At 35.5% G+C, this 22,035-nt stretch overlaps 1 protein-coding gene across 46 annotated transcripts in view; it reads right to left on the bottom strand.

Annotated features, from left to right (window-relative positions):
- MAP2 (microtubule associated protein 2) overlaps nt 1-22,035 on the bottom strand; it is a 278,816-nt gene that overhangs the window by 128,669 nt on the left and 128,112 nt on the right. For 11 of the 46 annotated variants that reach the window (XM_020288237.2, XM_020288232.2, XM_020288244.2 and 8 more), the window contains exons 1-2: nt 17,287-17,566; nt 16,956-17,023 (exon numbers count right to left, since the gene is read on the bottom strand). The gene's annotated coding sequence lies outside the window, so the exon portion shown is untranslated. Of the gene's footprint in view, nt 1-16,955; nt 17,027-17,286; nt 17,570-17,605; nt 17,699-22,035 lie in introns of those variants that run through there. The other 35 variants (XM_020288245.2, XM_020288251.2, XM_076005884.1 and 32 more) reach the window with 11 other exon arrangements.

The raw sequence follows: 22,035 nt of genomic DNA, 5'->3' as shown, positions 1-22,035 counted from the left end.
GGAAATCAGGTAGCCCAGGAGCACTAACACCTGGGTAAGCCCACAAATTGAAGGCAGCTGCCTCCAAGCTCGCCCACAGTCCTGGTTTTGCCAGCCCTGCCAGGAGGGCTCTATTCTACAATAGGCATGGACTCTTGCAAAAGATAACATCTATGTATGAGGCAAGAGGCAGAGAGCAAAAAATAACTCCTCAATAATTTACCTTTTTCTTTGAGACAGATGATAATGGACCTTTGAAATTCGCGGGACTGGTAAGGATTTTGATACTAGTTAGGAGGGAAAACTGTCTACTCGAATATGTTCTGGCAGTAGATGACCCCGGAAACAGGCTATAGAGAATACAAATCCTATTAAACCAGCTGGGAGGACAGAGAGCAGCTGGTCTGTCTGGAGGCTGAAACAGTTAGAAAAGGCTCAGAAAAATCTGCATTGCAGATGAGCCTCAGGAGAGACAGCTGAACTCTTAACACCCCCCCAGCCAGCTTCCCTCCTTCAAGCAGAATGGCCTCGGGTGGTGTAATTTAGGATGTATATAATTTCCAGGCATTTCTGTTGACCTTGGATAATATACAATTCCATCTATCATCTTGCTGCTTTTCACCTGTCAGGTTTTTTGTTAGGGATGGAGTGGGTAGAAATGAGCAAACAGACATAGTAAACAAACTGCAGTGCCTTCAACAATCCTTTCATAGGTCTTAGCTTTTGTTTAATGCTAGGCCTTGTCTTTATCAAACTTTATCACTCAGCTTCAAAATAACATAAAGCAAGAACTGAGCAGGTGCCTTGTTTGTTAAGAAAGAAATATAAACTTGTTAAGTCATAATAACCACTATCAATTACTAACTTTTGCTCCTGTAAATTATCTTTGTTAACTCCCTCAATACCCTAATAAGGTTTATATTACCATTCCTGTTTCACACAAGTGAGGCTTGGTAAATTCCCAATATCTGCTGATGAGGGGCAAATTCTGAGTTTGAACCCAAGGGTATCTAATCTCCAAGTCTACTTATTCCACTACATTATAACCCAACATTTGTTTAATGCCTGTTATATGCCAGACATTCTGCTGGCAAAAAGGAATAACTTACCAGCCATAGCCTCCAGAAATTCCTGTCCCAACTGGAATGAAGGCAAGTGTAATAAATGACTGTTTAAATACAAGCAGTAATTATAATAAAACTTTTCTAAAAAGATTTCTCATTTTCTAGAATCTGTTCTCAATAATAATTTAGAATTTGTAAACAAATAACTATAATTAAAGTCTAGTATATGATCACAAGAAAAGTAAATATCTAATTAAAAGGAGAAAGCATATACATGGTTTTGACGGTCCAGAGGATGGATGGGACTTTGACAAGTGGAACTTTGGTTGGGATATCATTAGGTACGCTTTTTAGAGGAAGAGAAGAGACTAAACGATCAGTCAGTCGAAAATGTTCTCTGAATATTCATTCTATACAATCCCTACACTAGGTACTGGGGCTCAAGTTAAGAATAGGACAGACACTCTTGGAGATTCCATTCTTGTAGGGAGATGTACATTAGTGTCATAAATATAAGCGATAAAAGTTTAGGGGCTATGGGAGTATGTAATGTGCAGTCCTAATTTAGACCAGAGGATGAGAGAAGGCTTAACCATGAAATCTGAGACACAACCAAGGAGCAGGACTTGAGTAATCAAAGGGGCACGAGTGGGTGTGGAGAGAAGAGGGGAGGAGTGAAGAGAAGGGATATCAGGCTAACAGAAAAAAAGGTGCAAAAAAAAAATTGCTATATGTGCAATAGCCCCCAAGAAAACAACTCAGGATAGACCTAGAAAGGCAGAAGCCAGATGACAGATGGCCTTGTACTACAATTTATAGATTCTGGACTTTATGATGAATACTATGGGAAGTACTGAAAGGTTTTAAGGCCAGAAATACCATGATTAGATTGTATTTTGAGGAAAATCAGTCCAGCTATTACTACCATGTAGAAAGTTGTTGAAGTCATCTGTATCAGAGATGATGGGAGATTGAACTAATGTAGTCTTTCTGGGAATAGAGAAATGGATGGATTTGAAACCTGTTTAGGAAGTAGAATCGATAGGACTTGGATTGGAGTAGTATATTTCAGGTAACCATTTTAATCAAAAGTTATTTCTATATAGAACATTGATACTTAATAAAATAATGTTTCAGAGCCTTTGAAAGTTACAAACTTGTAAAACAAATGATGAATAGGTTATACAGTGAGTAATGGAAAAACTCCAATTAATAGTGGCTTAAATAAAACAGAAATTCATTATAAGATCATCTCATATTCAAAATGGCTGCTGAAGCTCTAGCCATTATGTTTGAATTCCCACCAGCAGAAAGAGGGAAGATGTGAGGATTAGCACACATCCTTCTTTTAAGCAGTTGAAATAAATTGTGCACACTACTTCTATTTGTACCTTACTGGCCAGAAATCAGTTGTATGGTCACACCTAGTTAAAAAGGAGGCTGGAATTCTGGATTTTATTCTCAGTGGTCATGTGCCCATGAACCTCCCCTTTCCCATAGCAGAGATCCTATTTTTACTGAGGACAAAAGGGATATTGTGGACAAAAGTAATCAGTACCACATTAATTATGGGATAATGCCTTAGGTATCAGTCAGAAAAAATAAAACATAAATTTTGCCAACTTTTTGCAACAACAGAAAATTAAAACATATCAAAATTAACTCACTTTGAATTAGCATCTGACATTTTGCCTTAATCCCCAAGTTCATTTTTTAACTTCAATTACAATCCAGACATGCTGAGTAGGTTAAATAGAGCTTCACCATCAATAAATGTGATTTTCCACTGCAACAAAGCAGCCTCAGCTATGCCAATATTTGAGCATAATTGTTTATGGTTTCATTTCCTTTCCTTTTAATAGTGGCCATAAAAAGCCAAACAAATGCATTTTATTCACATTCCTTTGTATAGGCCTTGAATTTAAATTATGTAATGTCACTAGATCCATTAACATTTAACTAGAGCCTAGAGCTGGTGACTTATCCTCTACAAACATTCAACTTTAGAATGTAATAACTGCATGCAGAAAACAAAAATAAGTAGCAGTCAGATACTGAATCGTATATGCATTGCTCAGCATAATTCACATTGATTTGTCTTATGAGTTGTCTGTTGTGTTCTCAGTTTATTTCTAAGAATAAAGGCTATCAATAAAGATGCTGTGTTTTAATAATTTATGGAAAATAGTCCTTTTATAATCCACAAATGATTGCCAGTATGTTGAAGCCAATGGCCATTGTGACCCTTAACTTTCTCACTAAGTTTAATTTCCTCTTAACATTTCTTCAACTTTTACAATTAAAACCCTTCACTGTTATTCTCATTTTCTTTTTTCTCCTTTTACTGGGTGCTTCATGTCCCCATCTCACTGAGAGAGCAGAAACTTTCAATTAACTAAAGCCAGATAAAATCAATAACACTTTTGTGGCTGTTTATTAACAGCACTAGATTATACTTATTATGAATATATACATTCATATTCTTAATTTTGCCAAGAAAAGGATCATATACATTAAGTCATATATTTTATGCAGAAACTAAAATTTGCATTTATTTTACTTAACTGATAGTATATCAACTACATTCTTGGTGTGCTTTTATCTTCATCTTTCTGTTAGGTGAAAAAAGTATCATCAGCAATAGTTTATTTTAACATTGCTACCACTGTATAATTTCTGGTTCTTCTGCATTGCATATAGAGTTTTAGTTCTTGCCTCAACTTGAGGTCACCTTGAAATTCCTACTGGGTAGGGAAGGGGATTTCCTGTAACTAGTTAATATCCAGGTTTGCATTTGTTACTCTGGATACATGACAAAGTCTTTACTTATATTAGTGGTAGAACAATGAAATACTAATAAGTGCAAAAGAGTACAGTGCAAACATATATTGATGTGATGGATATTCAGAGTAAAAATTATGACATGTGGTCAGTGAAGAGAGAATTATTAAACATACTTCCTCTTCCTCCTAATTGCCATTAAACTGATAAAATTGTCAGAAAAAAATAGTATAACTCTAAAGAAATTTTGAAGATATTCTAGACATCAGAATGTAAATGGGCTGAGACAGAGACAAAAACAACAGAGAAACTGCCACCATGAGCACTTGGATTAATAGCAGGTCCCCAAGGAAACCTGGGGAAACCCCAATCTTAGAGTCATCAAATACGGAGTCCCAGAAGAGTAGGGGACCAACATAATAGCGATACATTAAGAAACCTACTCAGAACAATTGGGACCCCTCTTCTTCTTCTCCCTTTCCAATACATTTTCAGCAGATAGGAGAAGTTCTTGTTCCCAAGGGTGAAATCAAAAACTAGTCTTTAAAGCAGGCGATCAGGTTTGGAACCTTTCCAATACAGATAAATCCATGCAGAGCTAAAAACACATCATGGAATTGAATTGCGGGGATCACAGCCTTCTCATTGTCAACTCTACCACCTTGCTCCCCTGGACACCTGCTTCTTAACAGACTCTGCCCCTCACCCAGAGCCTGCAGTTGGCCTTCACAGTTAATGAGGATACGGCTCTAGAGGAAATTTACAAAAGCCACCGATATTTAGTTCTTCGTTCATTTAAAATAATAATACAATAAAAATCTCCAAACCAAGACATTTGAAATAAATCAGCAACTTGAACAGCAATATATTTTAAAAATGACTCTTAAGGAAATAGAGATGATTCAGGAAAGAAGAGCAAACTTGTAAGTAGTTTTCTCAGAGAGATTTTACAAGAATGCTGCATACTTTAAAATCCTTCCAAAAATGAATTATGAAAAATACCAATCTGAAAATAAGAAAGAATTTCTGGAAATTAATAAATGACTACACAAATAATTTGAATTTAAATTAATTATATAATTTGAATTTGATTTAAAAATGTAATATTAGTAGGGCTGAAGGCTAAATTGATGATTCAGTTGATAGAAAGAAATAAGAAAACTTTCTAGAATGTAGAAAACTTGAACAAGAGATCAAAAAAAATATTTGAAAAAGGAAACATGACAGATCCAGGAGGTCTGACATTTATCAATAGGAATCCCTTAAACATAGAACAGGGGCAGGAATGGCAAGAAAAATTTAAAAAAAGCAGAGGAATGTTTCTGTGAATTAAAAAGATACAATTAAAAATGTTCTGATTGCCAAACGGGATGAATAAAAAAGGACCTTCATTTGGACATATCATTTTGAAATTTCACAAAACTCCGAAAACCTACTAGAAAGAAAAAAATGATGTTTTTTTCCACAGAAGAATGAGTACTTGACTGATTTCAGACTTATCAATAACACTGGATACTAAAATATAATGGAGCAAAACTGCATACCTGATCAAATTATCAATCAGATATAAGTACTGTATGAAGATATCATTTGTAACATGTGAGGACTGAAATTTATCAGTGACCTGCCACAAATGAATAAATGTCTTCAGGAGAAACTCCAGTAAAACAGAAAGGAAATGCAATAAAACATGACATGAGAGAGAAACCACAGGGAAGAATGTAACCTAGAACAAGGGTAAGAAAACTATGTCCTGTGGGCCAAATACAGCCATCATCTGTTTTTGTAAATGATGTTTTATTGAAACACAACCATGCCTCTTCATTTACTTATTATCTATGGCTTCTTTTGTGCTGCAATGACAGAGCATATTGTAGCTGTGACAGAGCCTGTGTAAGTTGCTGGGATGGTGATTGACCCTCAAAACTGAAAATATTTACTATCTACCCCTTTAAGGAAATAGTGTGCTGAGCCCAGTTTAGAAGAAACAAATTTGGTTGGAAAGCTATTAAAGTCACTAGATCTCAACACTGGGGATATTTTCACTAGAAAAACAGGAGTAGAGACACAAGATTATATTTACTTCTCAGTGGTTCAGAGAACAGCATTTAATTAACAGGGAAATATACTCTTAAATCAACATAACCAAAACTGATTACTTGATTACAGACACGGAGCAGAATATAAGCATTATAAACCTTGACAAAATAAAATTAATAACGTGACATATAGAGGGGAGAAGAAGAAAGAGTGTTAGTGTACTAAATTCCTCACTTTTTATTTTAGTAAGTCAATAGATATTATACATAGTTGAGAAATTAAAGTATATAATTTGCAACTAAAATGGTAATCTGAAGAATTCTGGGGGAATAGCAATTATTAAAATGGATTTTACTGGGATGTGAGATTGCGGATAGAAATAGAAAGGATGTCTTTCTTTTTTTTTTTTTTTTGGTCCCCTTGTTTGGCTTGTTTTCCTATTTTTTGTTTGTTTACCACCAACTGGTATTACTTTAATTTAAAAATAATAAATTCACCACTCATTCAAAAATGTATTTTATATGCCTACTCTATAGTAAGTAGTTTTCAAGGCACTAGTGAAATAGCAATGGACAAACCAAAGCACACATACATTTATAGACTGTAAATTCTTGTGTGAGAAGATAGAAAACAACCAACCTTGGCATTGTTGACATTTTGAGCCAGATAATTCTTCTTTTGTATGAGGCTTTTCATTGTAGGATCTTTAGCAGCATCCCTGGCCTCTACTCATTAGATGTCTGTAGCTCTTGCCTCACATGCGACAAGCAAAACTGTCTCTAGACATTTCCAAATGACCCTTGGCAGAGGGGGCTACCCGTATAGGGAGAAAAGTCTTGGCTTTGAGGCCAGAAAGACTTGAATTTTATTTGAGGCTCCACCAATTATTAGCTATTTATCTTTGGGAATAATATCCAACCTCACTATACCTCATTTTCCTCTTCTATGAAATGAGGATTTAAAAAAAGCTATCTTGCAAAGCTTTTTTGTTTTGTTTTTCAGTAATTCACTGAGAAAATGTATGTACCTGGCTCATAACATGCATTAAACAAACAAGAGCTATTACTATTTTAACTATAATTGTAATAACAATGAGGAGGAAGAGGATGAGGGTAGCATGTGGAGTGGAGTCTGTGTGTTAAGGGCAGTGAGATATGATAAGAAACCAGTGTAGGCCTTGAATGTTTGGCTGGGAGGTCTGTTATGCTCCAGAGTGGCACTCTTCAATAAAACTTATTGTGATGATGGGGATGCACCATAATACAGAGTGTTCTATGAAAAATAATGTGGCTACTGAGCACTTAAAGTGTGGCTGATATGACTAAGGAAGTAAACCTTTAAACTTTTTTATTTTTAGTAATTTAAATTTAAGTAGCCGCATGTGGCTAGTGGCTACCACATTTTTTGCCCAGCACAGCCCAGGAGAGCAAACAAGAGCCACTGAAGGAAAAGCAAATGTAACCACAAAGAGGAGTGTAACAGTATGTCTGGAAGATTAATGTAGTGATGGTGTCTGGGGCAAGGAGACCAGATAAAAGCATTTTATGGATTTTAGCATTTCAGGAACCCTGGCTTGCTAATGAGAGCATGGATGAGAGGTGATGAAAGGGAGAATTGGGGAAGAGGTGGGACACTGCACTGACAATGTCCTCAGTGGACCTATTCCCATTGGTGTCTGCCTCAGGACACCTAACTCCAACCTTGACCTTAACACAATGACCCCTGGGGTTACTATTTTCTTTACATATACTACCCTTTTGTTTCTACGTCTGAGACCAGAATTGAGGTCTACAACTTCCAGCTCAAAGATTTTCTTTATAAGCCCTTTAAATTATCCTAATAATAGGCAAATCACAATGACCACTTTAAAAAATATTTCTCCATAGATTTGATTTTCAGAAGCTTTAATAATTTTCTTTGCTATCCTGGGTTCTTACTGAATTATTTCCCACTTGCTTAAAATTCTGTGAAATTTAGAAGTAAACAATTCTTATTAACCTGTCCCTCTGTCAAATGTGTTTTAAATCAATAATATTGTATTTTGATATATTTAGCCTTATCTCCTTTCTGAAAAATTTAAAGCCATTTCAGTAAAGACTATGATATTTTTACTAGTATTTATCTAGCTTCATGCCACACTAATCCAAGAATCCAAAGGAAAGGAGACTTTTGAGATGCCAGGGTCACTGCTACCTTAGACAGGTTCTTTATTTTATCAGTCAAGGAATTCAATATTAAAATATTTAAAAAGCAAATATACTAATTTGTTTGCTTTGGATGTATAGTAGCAGAAAGTAAAAACTTTGTGGTCAAAACAAGTTTCTGACCTCAGGTTTATCATTTTCTAGTAGAATGACTTGGGTAGCTCATTTGTACTCTTCAAACTTTGGTTTTTCATTTGTAACAAATATAATAACAAAGTCTGTCTTTCCCATTCCACTGATGGTTGTGACCTTTGGGAAACCATGTATTAGAAAATATTTTGTATTACTTAAAACTGGTACAGAAGTTATTTTTTTTCTTAAAGTCAAAATACAACTTCTTAACTGGTTGCATTATCCCAACAATTTTATAATACAAAATCTACATCCTGGGTTTTTTGTTTGTTTGTTTGTTTTTTCTTTGTGAACATAATATAGGGAGCAGAACTAGAAATGCATGGAGACATTAAACAATATATTACATTCATTATTTCCCTTTCTCTTTTGCACTATTCAGTTTCTTGCAGAGGAAAAGTACAGCCAGAGTTATGAATGTCTCAGTTTCATGAGTTCTTGTATGCTTTAAAAAATTTTTTGATTGTTAGATATCATATTCCCTCAAGTATCAGTGTAATCTTGGAAAGTCAACCATTTTAGTGATTTCTGTTCTACTTTCTAAAGTATAGGCAGTCTGCTCATGTTTTTATAAGACTCTGAAATATCACAAATTCACCTACAGTTATGTATGCTCAAAATTATGTTAACTAGTTGCTCTTAGGCACTATTTGAGAAGAGTCCTTAATATCTGCATGCTGTATCTTACTCTGTGTACATAACTGTGAAATCTTACCATGAGAAAAGTGTATAATAAGCAAGAAAATATTTTTAAAGAAAAGTAAGTACAACCATTGTTCATCTTGGAAATGAATGTAAGATCTTCATTATTTATTAAGTTCCTACACATTGTGAAGGAATATATTTTGGTTGTAATGTGTTAAATGGTGTAGCATTATTTTAACAATTGCCAGAGGTGGATCAATGTACATCTGGCACAATGTACTTCTTTAAATGGTCTTAATCCTGAGCCATTAACACCAGGGGAGCATCCGAAGAAAGGTTAATTCAAAACATCTGAGGTAGACCCAAATGGAATCCACAATAAAAGAAAATTAATCCAGACTTTTTGCTTTTTAGAAAGAGAAGGAAGACTTGAGATGGGCTACTCTGAGACTCTTATCTATTAAATGGATGGCTAAACGGCACAGGCATAGTATTCAAATTCTGGAAATATTACCCATTCCAGCTTGACTAAGCGAAAAATATTGGTGCTGTCCATTATAGAAAGACTGGAGTCACACACACAAATTCACATACAACACTCGTTTTCTTAGCTTCCACTTGGCAGATACATCAAGAGCATTTTCTGTACAGACAACATAGCAGTGCAAAAGTCCCTATGCCACGGACTCTCTTCTCAAGGACCTTTCCTGAGTGTTCTTGAAGAAATGTGGTTATCAATTTAAATTGACCTTCTGTTCATATGAAAACTGATTTGCTATTTCACTAGAATTTTTAATTTCAAGTTTCTAAGATCACTGTTCATGCCCATTTGTTCATTTAAGTATACACCAAATTAAAAAATGACAATGACAAGGTCTAGAGACCTGATCATGGCATGGTCTAGAGATAGAACTGGCCCTTTAAGCAAAGCATTAATGCTAATCAGGATGAGGACATCACAAATATTTAACAAACATGGAAGCTGTTCTGCCTTTGTTGATGAGGATGCCCTATTTATTTGATTTCTTATTTTCTTTGATATTTTATAGCTGCAATGAATGGTGTGAGAGAAGTCAAGCAGGTCAATGCTCCCAAGCTCCTACAGCTAAAAGGGATGACTGAGAGTTACAGCTCAGCACTGGAAGCAGAAAGATAACATTCCCCCTGAGAGAGTCTGTCAGGGTTTCTTATGAACACTTAGCCCCTCTGAACAATCTAATTGTCTACAAACATGTGCATCCTACTACAGTGCTCTGACAAATCCCTCAGGGGAATGTAGGTTGCTGTTGCCAACCAAAACAGTACACCAAAAAGAAATGATTTTATTGGGAAAAAAATGCATGCCTTAAATCAGAAACTATCCTCTGGTCCCCTGTGGATTTAAGCAGAGTTGCTAAAGGCTTGTATTCAGAGTGGGTGGCAAGAGGACAGAATGTGGAGACCCAGAAGCTTCCCACAGAGGAGTGTGATGGATGAAGAGAGCTATGGAGCCAGAGTGTTTAGCAGCCCTGTACTGTGCTGAAAATCCAGGCAGTGAAGATGTTAAAAATCCAAAGAAATCATGAAGCAGAGAAGAAAACTGGAGGTAGGTAATTTGCACAGGGTTATATAGAATCACTTCCCCAAACCTGAACCACAAAAAATCATTATATAGCATAATAAGCATTGAGAATGGGCAGAAAGAATGAAATGTCAGTAGCTTATTAGAGCTGGTTTCATGGCTCTTTCTTAAAACAACTAGCCAGGACTGAGAAATTCAGAAGTAGAGGGCCAATTTTCTCTGTTACCATCAAAGAGGTTTGTAAGTATGTATTGTCACTGCACAAGGAGAAGAGCTCACTTCAGACTTGCTGCAATCATTTCTAATTTTTCTTGCCTGGACATTTGCCTTCGAACTCTTACTATAAAAGCATGGCCCATGGGCAGTAGCATCAACATTAACTGGGAGCTTGTCAAAATACATAATCTCAGGCCCCTCTTCAGACCTACTGATTCTGCATCTGCATTTTAATAAGGTCCCCAGTTGCTGCTTTAAAGTTTGAGAAGCAAACCTCTCAGCATCTACTCTTGTCCCCTTATAACCCATTCTCTGCACAGCTGCATGAGTAATTTTATTTGTTAATCCACTGGTTATTTCCCCCCTCTAGAAGAAAAGTTCCACGAAAGCAGGGAAAGGGCATGGGATTGGGTGTTCAACAAATATTCATTAAATAAATAAGTGAATTTCCCTTCAGACTAGGATGATATATAAGGTTTCCCATATCTTTTCTTTACCATTTGAAAAGTCTCACCCTCTTTTCTCTTGCTCTTTGTATAATAAAGATGCATTGTGCATGCCAAGCCCCAATTTTTGTTTGTTCTCTTTATCCTTTCTATTAGAACCTTGTTCTTTAAATGTGTCCTTCTGATTACATAAGTAGCATCCCCTCTCTGTCTGTCCCTGCCTTTGGCTTGTGATTTCCTATGTTAATAAGCAACAAAAGCCCACTGCCTCCTTGCCTTTCAAGTTCATCTCTCTTTCCTTTGAGTACTGGACTTCTTAAGCATATTTTTCTATTGTTTTCATATCCTTATTTACTTCTCAAGATCTTGTTTCTATCCCCACTATTTGACTAGTTTGGAGTCAGGCCCAAATTTAAAACTAGCCCTAAAATGTGTGCAACTCTCTGGGTCTCTGTCCCTTCATTTGTAAAGTGGATATAATAGAATTTACATCAGAGTTACTGTGATAATTAAAGTGCCTGTCACAAAGGCTGGCACATGGCAGGTGCTAATGTAATCTCAGATTCGCCTTCTTGGAGAAAAGCCAAGGCTCATTTTGAAACCACCACATTTTATCTGGCCAGAAATTTGACAATATGGAATACAGTGATCTTGTATTGTGGAATTATCTCCAATGGAAATGTCCATTGGAGATAATGTGAAATATCGTGTAAGAGTAATGCACAACCTATTCCATTGCAGCATTATGATGACAGTGAAAAATTGGAAACAGTTAGGAATAAAAGTATCCAATGTTTATGTGCGAGAACATTATGCAGGTGGCAAAATGCTGTAAGAGATGCTTAAGACGCTGCTAGGTGGAAGAAGCCAGAATTCAAAATTGTATTCTTCTGATCTTGATTATGTAAATTTAAATGCAATAGGAAACAAGGAAATAAGTCAAAATGTTTTAAAAATATTGACCATAATCTCTGGATTGTGTCATTATGGGTGACTATTATTTCCTTCCTTAAACGTTTCTAAATTTTACAAAATTTGTATTTATTGTTGTTATAGTGAAAAAATTATTAAAATAAATAATAAAAGCAGCAACATTTTCTTTATTCTAATTCTTTAACTTTTCCTAGAAAATTTGAATTTTAGCTTTGTTTTCTATTACGTTCCCTGGCCTCTTCTTTCTTTGCTTTTTTTTTTTTTTTCTTCAACTTCTTCAATTCCTGTCCCACATTCTACATCTCAAATGGGGGTGCTGCCAAGAGATTCTCTCTGGTCCTCTTCTCATCATCTTTCTTGCTAATGTCACCCACGCCCTCCCTCTCTAACTTCCCTTCTCAGCTTTGGATCTGCATGTTCTGCAATCTACAAGCCCAATCCACCCACATATCCAGCCTCATGTCCTAAACATACCTCTTGATTTTTTATTCACGTTCTCACTCATTCATTTAGCATTTATTGGCTGTCTACTATGTACTAGGCAGTCTGCTAGAGACTAGAGATACAATAAAAATAAAAGAAGACCTCTTTTCTTGTGTAGCTCTCAGCACCTCTCTCCCTGTAACTTTTCCAGTAATCAAATTCAAACTTTCAAGTCACCTTTGAGTCTTCCTTCCTTTTCATTCCTCCTACCAATCAAGTAGTCGCTACATTCTACATATGAATTCGAGGTCAGAAACATCTCTCATTTTCATGACTACTTTTTGCCCACTACATGCCCACAGTCAACACACTCTTTGGGTTTTTTCCCCTCCCTGGATGATTCTATGATAGCTTCTGAAGCGATGCTTTCTACAACATCTTACAATTCTAATTTATCTCAAACAGAATATAAAATAAGTCATCTGAAAACACAGTTTGATTATAGTAGCCTCCTGTTAAAAAAAAAAAAGTCAATAGCTATTCCCTGAATAATGAAAATGACTCAACTTGGCCTTTAAAGTCCTTTTCCAATGTATTAAGTTGAACTGAATAAAAGTTTTTATTTTATAATTCAAAAAGGGTGAATATTAGCTATTCCATATGGTACAACCTAAGAGTATTCACATATCTTTCCACTTTATGTTCTAAGAGTTCTCTTTTCCTGTCCTACACTCTAGAATATAAATGAGGTCAGTCTATGCTTTCCAAGCATTTTCACTTCCTTTGATTTCTTTGCTAATGTTTGTTCTTCCTGGATCTCCTCCATGCATTATCTCCCCCTTGAATACTTCTATTCATCTTTAAGTTCCACCCTAAAGCACTCATCCTCCATGAAATACTTCCTGTTGAGTCCCATCTCAATTATTAGTAATCTCACCCTGTGATGAAGTCTCTTAAAAATTTTTTCATGTTCCTCTTATGATACCAATGAGCCTTGGTACTATTTCCCTGTTTTATTCTGCTACCCCCAACTAAACTCCAGAAGTGTTCTGTTGTACATACTCCTTTGTAAGTAGAGGATTTTAATACATATTTGTGTAATTATTAGTACCGATTTTTCTGAGTTAGCCATCCTTGAAGTTGAATGTGGTGTTTTCACACTATTCATAAGACTGTTCCCTGCTTGTTTGTTTATTTTGGACATATGAACTTTTTCCTGCCATTATTTCAATTAAAAGATCCTTGTAAAATATGACATTAGTTTTGCTATTTAGCATTTGAATTCTTTGGCTAATTTTCTTATACAGATTATGCAATTCAACATATAACTTCACTATAATGACATAAAAGATGCTTTATGAGTTCATTTATTTTAAAATTTTCTAGTTTATCTCTGACATTCATCTTTGAAAAATAAAATGCCTCAGGTTAAATATAAAATGTATGTAAAATAGGAAATACACCAGAGTTTGAATATTATAGGTAAGACCTAGGTATTATAGGTATTTGAAGATATAATCACTTATATCATATATAGATATAATATCAAGAATCTACAAGTATACTGTTTTAACCTTATTGCAGTAACATATATATCATGTGCATAAATAAGACATTAAGACAATGACCATACGCCAAAAAATCTACTAGAGAAAAGTACAGTATTGCATGCTTAATATGAAGGACCTTGGGGCTTTGGGTTGACTGCCCAGTTGGAATCTGAATTCATTCATTTGTAAAATGGAAACCATACCTACCTCCCAGGATTGTGGGGAGAGTTAAATGAGATAACTTATGTGAAAGACTTAGGATATTATCTGACACACAGTTAACAGCAAAAAGTATATTTTTATTAATAAAAGTAAATGGCAAGAAAGAATATCATTTTCTAAAGCCATTATGATTCTAGAACTTTCTTTATAGATTTTTTAAAATATATAGAAAAGATATCTATTTTTCAATGCTTTGTTGCTCATTATGCACTGGTAAGTATGACATCATTTCTCGTCTTACATTTATAGGAGAGAGAGAGGGAATAAAAGAGGCCTCCTCCCCTTTGCTGCAGCAAAATCTTGGCCAAAGACGTGAAGAGCAATAAACAATGTCAAGCCTGGGAGTAGTATTTAGGAAGCGTCCATAAGCAAAGCTCATGCTGCAGTTTGGCACTTTTCCCCTAGCTGATGAAAGTGAAAGGGGACATTTCAAAAATTCTTTCCATATTAACCTAAAACCAGAAAAATTATTTTCCATACAGCCTATAGAAATTTCTACACATGGTTTATCTGCTTTTCTACCCAGTATTAATTATCTGATTATTATTATTATTAATTAGAGACATATAATGACTATTTTGGGTAACCTAAATAAAAATTACCAGATGTCTGTTTCACTGTGTATAAGCTCGTGAAAAGCAAGAACAAAAAAAGTAATGAGGGAAAATGATGACAAATTCACTTATGCATTAAATAATAAATACATACTTATTGAATTCCTACTATGATCCAGGCACTATTCTATGCGCTAAAGATATGAGTGAAAAAAATCGGTAAAGGAATTAACTCATGCTAATATTGATTTGAAAAAGCATGGTATAGATCCTTGACTCTCATAGAGTCCAATAGTCAAATTTCTGCTCTGATCTGACTACCAAAAACACTATCATTATCATAATAAACTCATTTTTATCATACACACTTTACCAGCACACCCCAGATGAATTTTTAAGTGGTTCTAGAAAATGTGCATGCCAAGAGCCTCTTGTTAAGATCATATGCCCCTTCTCCAATATCTAGACAAATCGCAACACAGCTTATTAGTTCCCATAGACAATGTATTGAAGACATTTATTAGCAATTAAATAACATTTTCATCCTTTTCCAATTCATACAAATACCCCAAAGTTCAAAATTAATATAATGAGTTGCTGAATGAATTTGAAGATTAGGAAATAGAATCTCATGTGGTACATATGCTGTATGGATTTAGTTAGACAGAAAAATACCAGATTTTTTTTTTCCTACCAAACACTGACTCTGAGTGAAATCTAAAAAGAGAGAATGGTCTCAAGGGTTTTACAATATTCAGGAAGAATAGTAAGTCCTATCTGGGGATTTTATACATGATTCTACTGAGTAATTTGAGGAAGAAATGCAATATAATTTTATGTATCTCTAAGACTAATGTATTAGATTTTGTTCAATATCTGAAATAATGTAATTTCCTTTTTTTAGAACACTCTGATTTATTTTAACGAATTCATTCCCTTGTTCAAAAATCTTATGTGATGCTGCCTATACTCTGGAAGGCTGAGGACAGTTTCATCTGCCCCTTTCCTCTTTCTCCCACAATAATTATCCACAGCAGCGAGGCTCTTAAGAAGTGCTTGTGGAATGAATAAATTAAGGTTCTCATGATTACACATTGCAGGGAAAACCAACCAAGGACAATACATTGGTCTCCTTCAACTGCTATGAATACACACACACACACACACACACACACAGGTGTACTATATACTTATGCTATTTCAGGGTCAGTAGTTGAACATTAGCCATTTTTAAGTATATTTAAAAAAAATAGCTAAACTTATTGGATAAAATATTTTGGGCTGATAATCCTGAAGGGAAATACTATACGGATTCCAAGGAAAAGTCTAAGAGGTATTATTGATCTTCCTCCTAGCAAGGCAGAAAATGTCTTCCATTTTTTAAAGGCAAATTAAAAACATAGGTTTTATTGACATGAATATATATTAAGGTTAAAGATAATTTTAAAGAATGGAAGAAACAGTAATACCTATTATTATCTTCTGAAATCAATATATATCCTGGTACTGAATTTAAAAATTAATATTTTTCACGTAAGGCATAAGGCCCAAGATCAATGGATTCAAGTGCTTTCATGGCAAGATGAAGGATTACTTTCTTACGCTGATAACTCTGAATAAAGCATATGTGAAACGAGTTGTTTTAATAACTAAAAACCTTGGCTTTTAAATACATCCATTGCTAAAGACTAAAACATCGATAAGGAAGTTACGATGTTTCATTTGCAAAACCCAACAATCCTGAGTCATTCTGAGCTTTCGTCTCTTAACACTCATGCTACCTGGGAAGGGCAAAGCATTTCATGTAACCATTTTTAAAAAATCACTTAGCAGGATTCTTTCAGATAAAAATCATTACTTAACATATTTCTCTTAAATTCAAATTAATGAATTTTTATGAAGATGGAGAATTTTGGCCATGTCTTAAAAATATACAATGATAGAAATCCAAAAATAAGCCAGACATGTTGATATTTGCTAATAACTTGCAACACAGGCGAAAGACACAATTCCTTCAACATCTTCTAATCAAAACAGCCTCTCGGATAATGGCATTATCTGCATAGGAAATGGTACGTGCTATAGACAATGATCAACGTAGGCTTAAGGATAAAAGACCAACTTTAGAGAGATTATTTAAATCAAAACATTCCAATTCTTCTCTGATTTTCCCTCATTTAAACATCTAAATAAAACATGCGGTACCTTTTAATTTTCTGAATGAGTAGTTCCCAATCAATGCTTCCTCAGTTAGAGACAACAAGCTGAAGAATCTACTGAAACAAAAGAAAAAAATACATATATAGATTCATTAACTAAATATCAAAAACTGTAACTCACCAGTAAGCATTCTTTATATCCAAATAATAAATCTATGACTTGAAATCTGTTGTACAAAACAATGCAGTGCTTGAATCTTTAGCTCAATAATGAATTTTTAAAGCATTTTACTCAGAGATCGCATACAGCGCAGATCCTTTGAAAAATGGATTAAAAATAAAACAAAATAAAATTTAAAAAAAACCCAAACCATTACCAGCGCATATGCAGCAATACCACCCAAATCTAGCCTTTGAGAACTGCTGCAGAATCCCTCTCCGGGAGCATTCTCCCCGCGTGCTGGCTCGCTCGCTCTCTAGCTCCAGACAGACGCAGTCTGCAAGCCACCAGCTCCTGTCTGTGTGTGCCGGGAAAGGGAAGCTGCAAATTAGAAAAAGTCCCCGCAGTGGCGAAAAGGAAAATAAGGCGAGTGGGAGAGGGAGAGAGAGCTCACTAGCCTCAGAATTTTCGAGAATGATGACAAGCCACTCAGCTCCGCCATCATTCACTGACAATAGGATGCAGCCCGGGCTTACGCGATTTAGTGGTTTGCCATGGGGGCTTCTGGTACCAAATGCCTGACAGGCATTTTAATTGCCGCCATCCAAGTGTGCCCCCAGGAGTCGAGTCTATAAGCCTATGAATGTCATCATCTGGTCTCCTTTGTGTTGATGCCAGACACACACACACACACACACACACACACACACACACACACACACACAGCTTAAGTAGAGGGACAGTTTTCAGGCATATAGGATTACAAACAAGTTAAGCTCCACAAACTGGACAGCACAAAATGACAGTTTATGGGAATTTTTATTATCTGTGTGCTAAGGACATCAAAGATTCTTTGATGTTTTGTCATTGGGAGATAATTACAATATTTTTAAAACTACTGCATACTGCTTATTTATATTCCAAAAGAAATAATTGTGTTCATTAGGAGAATGCATATATTTATGTGTATTTTCCTAGGGAAAATTCAATCCCCTTGTAACTATGATAATTACGCACTTGGCAATGTTTTCCTTACAAGAGACAAAGCATAAAACAAAGAGGATTAGGAAACCAGGGTGGATGTGTGAGTTCTGTGGGCAATCTATTTTATTCCGTTTACATACAAAGCAAAAGGAGGTGGTGACCAGCTTGAGTATTGGGATTTTACAGCTCCTGAGGGCCCAGGCAGAGAATTCAATCTCTGCCATAATCAGTGTCCTCTTCATGTTAGCAACTGAAATTAACAGTTGAATATCCCTGTTTTACAGTGACCCTTGTGTAGAGAGGTTAAATGTGGCATAATTCCCTGCATTTGTTTCCCAGAGAAAAGAGAAGGAGAAAAACATTAATAAATAAATGAATTTTCACAGCGTTGTTAGCACCCTGCACCAGTGAATGGAGCAAAATTTGATGTGTACCAAAAGGGCCAGCTGTTAGGAAGGTTGCTGGGAGGCAGCATCACCATGGTTACTGGAAACAGAAAGTAAGGAGCAAAAAATAAGATGATGACAGAGGAGGAGTCTACAGTGGAGGAAATGTGGAGACAGAATGATATGCTTTCTTTTTTTCCTTTTTGAAAGAATAGTCTCTACCATTTTTATACTGTATTTTGAATCCATTAAAATGAATTTGCATTCCCCATCAGACACCTCTCTTCCCCATTTTTTGATCCCTAGCTAATTTTGCTTTCATAAATATTCAAATTATGGTTCTTTTGTATAAGATTGGTCCTGCTACTCCTGGCCTCTGTCTCTATACTGGTTTCATGGAAACCACTTATCCCAGTCCACACCTTTGTTTTGTAGGTGAGAACGCTGAGGCCTAAAGGAGTCTGATCAAGGCCACAAAACGGAGGCACTGGCAGGATTTTCTGACTCCGTCCTCTGCTTGTCTTCTCTCACCAAGTGACTTTCTTTCCCTTCTCTCTCTCATTCTGTTTGCCAGCAGAACAGATTCCAGAAAAATCTTTTGTCTTTGATTTTGCTAAAATTGATTTTGCTTTTATTTGACAAAGCAGTGATCTTCCTCTTTAAAACACATTGCAATCATTCTGGGGACCAACTCTGCTTAATGACTGCGCAGGACCTTATTTGAGGTCTGAAGAATCTAGGGTAATTATGTCACCACTTTTCTTTCATTTCTACTCTGGCAATCAGACAAATCAAGCATGATTGCCCTTTTATGAATCTATCTTATTGAGCCTGAACTTAATCATCATCTACTAGGCATTCTATCATCGCTGGCCTCATTCTTTCTGCAAGCATAAAATTGGGCAATCAAAATTGATCTGGCCTCCCAAGGCTCCTCCTAGGTATAGACAATAAGAACCTTGCTGGGGTTACTCAAAACAGGAAAGCTGGGAAGCTGAGAGCCCAGATAAAATTAAAAATAAAAGTAATAATGATAATTACAATAATTCACACAAAAACAACCACTGGAGGGCGCAATTATTTGTTAAACTCTTTCTAAATTTTTACTCAGGAAAAACTGTGGATTTGTGAATAAAATTTGACCTTCATGTTTTACTGTTTTTAGTTTGTTTCAAAACTGTTCTTTCAATATTCAGTTCTTATCACTCATTGTTTTTTAGGTTAACTCATATATAGACAGGGTCATACTGTATTTCTTGATGTCTAAAATAGAGTTGTTGCCACCACCATCATCCTATTCCCCCAGTACACCATCTATAAAATGAATAAATTACATTTTTAAAAAACATATGATTACCATAGGTAATACTTATAAGACATTTCAGGTCTTAGTGAATTGTACATACTGGTTAGGGGTTTTCCCCCCAAAAAAGTGTCCCCTTAAATATGATCTCTCTGTTAAGTGTCTGTGATTTTTCAAACTGAATGTCTTATTTTAATTTATTGTCATCCGTTCACTTATGGACACACAAAAAATCTGATGCATAAAACTGTTACGTCTTGAAACATGAATGATATTCTATCACTATTTCATAAAGCACATATAATGGCCCTGGTCAGTCTAAAAAAATAGCACAGCTTTCAAAAACATTTAACATTCTCTGTTAAGTATTAGCGATACCTAGTTCAGTAAATGAGTTGGCATATCCTTTTGCTCTTCTTTTTTTTTTTTTCAATTTGTTTCCAATAGAGTAAGCACTATACATAAAAAAACAAAACAAAACATAATTACTGCCCTTAAGTATGTCATATTCTAAGAATATGAGATGACAGATGAGAGACTTTCATAAATGTTTAGATTTTTAATTTATGGCTAAGAGCCCAAACCATGGCACTTTCCTTACCCTTCCTCTCTTTAACTGTATTTTAGATCTTAGCTTAGTACCATTCATCAGTTGATCTAACCAGTTGTGATGGCACACATACATATATTTCAGACACTTGACAGGTTCTAGGAATGAGAAAAAGAGGGAAACTGCATTTCCTCCTTAAGGAGTTTCAATTAATAAAATAGTAAACAGAAAACTAACTTCACACTTTGTTTTTTCATTTTGATGAGACAACTTGACTCCATCCTTCTGTTATATCTGCTTCATTACCGATGCTGGTCTTTAAGAATCTGATTTAACTATATCTCCAAATTCAGTTAGCTCACTTTATTTTTTTAAGAGACAATCTCACTCTGTCACCCAGGCTGGAGTGCAGTGGGTGATCATACCTCACTATAGCCTCAAACTCCTGTGCTCGAATGATCTTCTTGCCTCAGCCTCCTGAGTAGCTGGGGCTACAGGCGTATACCACTATGCCTGGTAAACTTAAACAAAAATTTTTTAGAGAAGGGTCTCACTATGTTGCCCAGGTTGTTCTCAAACTCCTGGCCTCAAGGAATCCTCCTACCTTAGACTCCCAGAGTGCTAGGATTGCAGGTAGGCGATCAAGTCCAGCTCCACCTGTGACTCTTCTGAAAGACCTTTTGTTTCATTCCCTAATTATATTGGTCCATATATTTGTGTATCACTCTGTAAACTCTCTAAGAATGAATAATGGAAGTGTATCTTCCTTGACCCCTTGAAATCTTCATTCATGTATCATATTCCCAAGTAGGGCTTTCCTGACTACCCTAATGAAAGTTGCAACCATGCATCTCCCACAGCCCATCATCCTCTGCTCCGTTTTGCCTTTTTTCCATCGTACTTATCATATCACAAAATTTTCTTTTTTATTATGTTTATTATATATTACCTAACTCACCCTGCAAGTTCCATGAGGGCAGTCACCTTACACGTTTGTGACACTGGCATATCCAAAGCATCTAAAACAGGCTGGGCGCGGTGGCTCACGCCTGTAATCCTAGCTCTCTGGGAGGCTCAAGGTCAGGAGTTCAAAACCAAAGCGCCTAAAACAGTGCCTGGAACATAATGGCACTAAGAAAAAAAAATTTTTAAATGAGTGAATGTGAAAATCATATTAGTGGATGAATTGGAGCGTTCAGACACAACAGAAGTCTTTGTATTCCATATTGTTTTCCCTATTCTATATAGTGTCTTCCTTAAGAAGACAGTTATACTTTCTTTATACTTATTTATACTTATACTAATAGGTAGTTTATATTTATAAAGCACCTATTACCATGGAATCAATATATTTTAGTTTCCATTAGAGGATATAAATTTATTTAAAATAGAGATTTTGAATTCTGCAAAGTACCAAGCATGGGTCTATCACAAAGAGCTTATTTGATAAATCATGCCTTCTGTTGCTATTAAAATATGCTAAATTTTAATTTTTTAAATAAAATGAAACTAATTAATTAATGTCACCTCATGGCCAAAATATTTTTAAATGGCTTTTTTAAAAAAATGACTATAATTTCTATAAATTGCACTTGTTTATTTATTTATTTACTTAGAGACAAGGTCTCAATCTGTCACCCAGGCTAGAGTGCAGTGGCATCACCACAGTTCATTGCAACCTCAAACTCATGGGCACAAGTGATCCTTTTTACCTCAACCTTCTCAGGAGCTGGGATAACAGGC

This window comes from Microcebus murinus, chromosome 8 (assembly GCF_040939455.1).
Source record: "Microcebus murinus isolate Inina chromosome 8, M.murinus_Inina_mat1.0, whole genome shotgun sequence".
Taxonomy (NCBI): Eukaryota; Metazoa; Chordata; class Mammalia; order Primates; family Cheirogaleidae; genus Microcebus; species Microcebus murinus.
The sequence above is the reverse complement of the archived record's forward strand: the minus strand, read 5'-3'. Positions and strand labels throughout refer to the sequence as shown.